The 5,584-nt window shown below is 41.6% G+C and overlaps 1 pseudogene; it reads left to right on the forward strand.

Moving 5' to 3' along the window:
* Positions 1–1,012: 1,012 nt before the first annotated feature.
* Positions 1,013–1,383, forward strand: LOC119284149 (annotated as a pseudogene).
* Positions 1,384–5,584: the final 4,201 nt, after the last annotated feature.

Genomic DNA, 5,584 nt, shown 5'->3' on the forward strand with positions numbered 1-5,584 from the left:
GCACGGCGTTCACCCGCTCCGTTCTCCATGTGTGACGGGAAACGAAGCCATGGGCCCCGAGCGAGTGAAGATTGCTAGATTGATCCCGCAAGAAAAAACAAGAACAAGATTGCTAGATTGGGTTTGAAGAATTGAAGAAGCAATCAAACTAACAGCCACGGAAAGGTCCTTCCCTCAAAAAAAGAATGAAAAGAAAAACAACAGCCATGGCTCGGCGCAAACACGTGCACACAGGTACAGCCTTTTTTGAGGTAGAAACCCCCTCATATATTTGTTCATGATGTTCAAAGGGATAATTACAGGGTCATGCGGGGTGCCAAGTCACACATGGCAACCAATCTCAAGGAAAATAGCAACTCTGCCTTTTCCCCTGCGCTTTCTCTCTCTTTTCCACCGTGGTGATCTGCCTCCTCCTTTTCCTATGCTTCCCCTCTGTCTCTCCTCTTTTACTTTTCCTCACGGAGCAGCCCGCTCCTCTACACTCTCCCGTCGGAGCTTCGGCCTTACACCTGAACCGAGCTTCGGTCTGTGGGGCAGCTGGTTAAAGCACCAATTTGCCATGTTCGAAATACTCACATTTCCTTTTCAGTTTCTTCTAAAATCTCACCTCACTAGCAAAAAGATGCATCAAAAGTCAGACAACCGAAGGAACACCAACACAAAAGGTGTCAAATGGTCTTAAGTATATATAGAGGCAGAGTGATAGTAGAAACTTTAGTTAACTTAGCAGCTCAGAAAGTGTCAAGCTGCTGAATGGTGTCTATTTCATGAAGAGTTAACTAGCATGACTATAATGCAATAAGTGCATGAAGGATTTCATCATACGCATGCAATTGAACTCCCTAAATCAGCAGATGTACCTTGCAGCCGACATGGTTGATACGTCTCTACCTTTCTGGCCATGGTCTATGTGAACCTTCCTTGCGTTTGTTAGATAGATGTGCATGATTTTTGATTGATCACAACGGAAAACAATGACGGTCAAATGTGTATAATAACCAATGACGGAGACATGGGGCTTCCAAATGCTCTGATGAAAGCATATGTTACAGATGGTATGCTTGACAAGGCTGTTGCTCTCAAGAAGCGTGCCCCATTGGTGCGCCGACAGTGCAATCAAGAAGGGACACAGCAACAGCAGGATCTGGGTGCCACCACATGACGTGACCGAGACCTTGATGGGCTACTTTGAGAAGAAGAAAGATGTGGATGGCGCTGAGAGTTTCGTCGAGGGGCTAAAGAGGGTGCAGAAATATCTGGGAACGGTGGTGTTCCGTGGTGGCTGGAAAGAAGTTCCCCGGTATCCGGCACCGTCTAAAGATCAAATACGTGGAACTCAGCGACGTAATTGGCAAGCTGGTCGATTGCATCTGTGTTTATTGATTAGTTAATTAGCATCCCACTTTGTTTCATCTCAATAACAGCCAGCACGGTGGTTTCAGATTTTCAGTTATTTTTTCCTCCGCAAAATCTTTTTTTTTTCCGATAAAGGGTTAATTTTATTGACTCAAATGGAGCAACGAGAGGATACAATATAAGCACACACCCGGCCTCTGCATAACTATGATGCACACAGCCAACCAAACACACACGCGCGAAAACACACCAACAACTAGCAAAGTCATAAGACCAAAAGCTATGTGAAGGCGTTGGAAAAATGAAAAATAAAAAAAAGCCCCAAAGCGATCAAATCAGCGATCGACAAACTACAACGAGAATCTTCAATAGCAACGCATTCAGGAAGGAAGCGACACTAAAGCGCCGCCGTTGCTTGATCCAACCTCAAAGGCCAGAATCAAAGTTTTCACCGCGAAGAAACAGTCTGAACATATCCGAGCAATGCTCCAACATGGCAACGTCATAAAATATATCGCCATTGCCAGGTATGACCACTCGGGTCTGACCTAGGCTTTCGCCCCAGAACTCGAGACCGGGTGCTCGCAGCACCACCATCAAAGACACACGTGTGTTGTCGCCATGACATTTCCGCAATACCAACAACTACAATTTGACCGCCGCCACTCCAAAAACATCCCAGTGCGTCAAGTCGTTGCCATAATTTGTAACACACCACATAAAGTCAGGATGTATACTGAAATGTTAACTTGCCATTTCTTTCTATTGATCGGCTGCTTCTGCACGCTGTCGCAGTCCTTGGGATGTCGCAAGTGCTCTGCTTTTCAGTTGGGCTGTTTGAAATACTCTGCTTTTCATTGTGTTGTGGCCGTGTCTTCGGTACCGAATGAACTATACATGCTTCACTTGTTTCAAACAAAAATTTAATTTGTGTACTGTGAGTCTATGACTGCAATGCCCTTAAATATGTAATAGGAGCTGCCATGAAAGAATACTTTGCGACCCTGAATTATATATGGTTATGTGGCAGGTATTCGAAAGTGCACTTGTGTGATTGCATCTGAATTGTAAAAAATTGTGACGATCTGTCACAACTTTGAATGCAATATTGTTACTTCAAGGAAATTACTGTGCACACAACATGGAAATCACTGTTTTCTTGCCCGTCCGCTATTGAGCGAATCTGCGATAGGGCCACTCTTTGAAGAAGTGAAGGAGATGCTTAAAAGTCATCACAAATTTAGGGTTGAGTGGGTGAGGCGTTCGGTTAATGGCGCTGCACATATTTTAACTAAGGAAGGTTGTGGGAATGGTTCCATATTTTAACTAAGGAAGATTGTTTTCTGGAACATTGCAGCTTGGGAACTGCCTGAACATTTTGAATAGATAGCAACACTTCCACCATAAAAATAAATCCTTTTGCTAACTATTGAAGGAGCTCAAGTTTGTTTTCACTGCCATGTCCTACAACAACTTAATGACACTATACACGAAGGTCAACCAACCTATATTTATTATGTCTGTATGAGGTCACTTGCGAAACAACGAGTAGGAAAAAACACGCCATGGCTGATGGGCAGGCTTTGGTATACGGGATTATCACAAGAGCATTTGAGAATTCCTAATTAAACGGAATCATTTATTCATAACATGTGAAATCAAAATTGAGCAACGATAGAGCACGACCCATCCCTCTAGAAACCAAACAGGAGGCTTCTTCCTTTTTCTCTCCCTTTTCCACCGTGGTCATCTGCTTCCTCCTTTTCCGTTGCGCTTCCTCTCCGTCTCTCCTATTTTTAATTTTCCTCATGGAGCAGCCCGCTCCTCTAGAGCCTCCCGTCCGAGCATCGGTCTGACACCCAAACCTTGCTGGCCTGTGGGGCAGCTGGTTAAAGCCACCAAATTTGCCATGTTCGAACTACTGACATCTCCCTTTTCGTTTCTTCTAAAATCTCACCTCACTAGCAAAAAGACACATCAAAGGAACACAAAGAAAAAAGGTGGAAAGTGGTCTCAAGTATATATGGAGGCAGTGTGATTGTCGAAACTTTAGATAACTTAGCAGCTTAGAAAGTGTGATGCTGCTAAATGGTGTCTATTTAATGAAGAGTTACCTAGCATGACCATAATGTAATAAGAGCATGAAGGAATTTACCATACGCTATTGATGCAAGCATTAAGCTCAAATCGATGGGAATCCAGATTTCCATGTCAAAGCATGCAATTGAACTCCCTAAATCAGCAGATGTACCTTGCAGCCGACATGGTTGATTGGTTTCTACCTTTCTAGCCATGGTATATGTGAACCTTCCTCGCGTTGGCTAGATAGATGTGCAAAATTTTCAATTGATCACAACAGAGAACAATGACGGTGAAATGTACAATGTGGATAATAACCACTTCCCTCTAAATTAGGTCAGATCATTTCTCATATGTTCCATACCGTGGTTACCATACAAACTTCTATCTGTACAAAGGATGCCCTGTCTTGATCATCTCTATCCGTATGCCTCTCTTGAATCGCAGCTTGCGCCTATACTGCAAACAATGATTATCTGTCGATCGTGCATCAGACTTCTAGAGTGTGTCGAACTGGAAGAGAAGGTGCCCTTTGAGTTTTAGGTTAACGGCGATGCTCTTTAGACATTGCAAGTGTGAGGACCATAGCAGCCACCAGCGTTAATGGTAGGATGAAAGCAACAGCAGTTTGCATTTGAATATCATTCATGTAAAAATATGTTGATGGTCTTTATGCCTTCTAATTATGTCTGTTCTCACAGGTATATGCAACTACATTCTGTTGTTATTTACTTGCAAAAATTGTTTTGACCCTAAGTATGAATTCTTTATCCTTCCTCTCTTATGCCCTACATGAGATGAAACATGGATTTGATTGTCTACTGCTCTTCGAGGTAGAAATGATTAGCTTTGCATGTGTATGTTTAAATGCTGGAAATTATGGTGCTTAGTAACCATGTGTGCCTCACTTGGTGCCTTTTAACCCTTCCAGGTAATGAACTTTGCAAAAAAAAACTGAAGATATGAACTTTCATTAGCATTTAGTTAGTGTTATGATATGAATAGTATGATTCTTTCGTATGTGTGCCACGACTGCATAAGCACAATATCTGATGCCATTGTAATAAGCTCATAGTTTAAGAAACTCACACTTATGAATTTAGTACCAGGGCCTCATCAACTAATAAGCAACTAATTAGGCATATTGTTACTTTCCACACTTCTGGGGTGCCTGTGCAATTTCTAGTTTATGCCTGACTCCCGCTCCTTCTATGTATTTTTGTTTGTACGATTTTACTCTTGTGCATGCATATGCATTTATCAAAAAAGTATATAGCTAATTGTGGTTTCCCATTATTGTGTGATGATATTCCTGTCAATGGTGTGAACTACCATATGACTGAAAACTGTAAACCTGATGTACCAAATTTACCTTGTTGTTTTTATTTTTACTCATTAGAACAGATGCTCAGCTTGCTTTGTATTTTTTTTGTTGCCTCTCATGGGTATCGGTAAGCACAGATAGGTACCCTTATTTCTCCCATTTTTATCGTTCGTGTTGGTGCAGACAATGTCTTAAAAACGAATGCTTGGTGAATGTCTAAGGAATGCATGTTACTTTGTGTCCATTCCCATTTCACCTTGCCTTCATATATACTGATTGAGCAGGGGCATGCATTTTTACTTGTGTCCACTCCCATTTCACCAGTTTTAATAAAGATTCTACCATGTTTAATGCAAGCTATACTCCACTGATTGAGGTTAGATATGCTTGCTCTCCTTTGTTCTGAGCTTGCCGCCTGTTGTGCTCGTGTCGCTGTCATTCTTGCGCCGGTGCTGCTAAATTCTTTCATTAACTATTTGAATTATTGCGCTTGGCATCTTATCTAAATTCTTTCATCATCCTAGATACTATGTATGCCCAGTAAAGTACCTTATACAAGTACCTTAATTAACCGCTTCTGACTATTAACTATGTGAACAGTTCTATTAGCACTCAGACTTTCAAAGTTATTAGGACGTGGACATGTTTTTACTTTAGTTTGTACGGTTTTGTGTTCCTTTGGCTTCAGGATGCTTCTGCATATAAAGTTCAATGAACTCAGATGATGCATAAAAAAAAACTGCAGATCTAGCATAGCTTTTGTATTCAGATTTTTTAACTAATTATGTGATGCCCTTATGTTAACATGCTTATTTGTTCTCCAAC

Source organism: Triticum dicoccoides, chromosome 4A, assembly GCF_002162155.2.
Source record: "Triticum dicoccoides isolate Atlit2015 ecotype Zavitan chromosome 4A, WEW_v2.0, whole genome shotgun sequence".
In the NCBI taxonomy this organism is placed as follows: Eukaryota; Viridiplantae; Streptophyta; class Magnoliopsida; order Poales; family Poaceae; genus Triticum; species Triticum dicoccoides.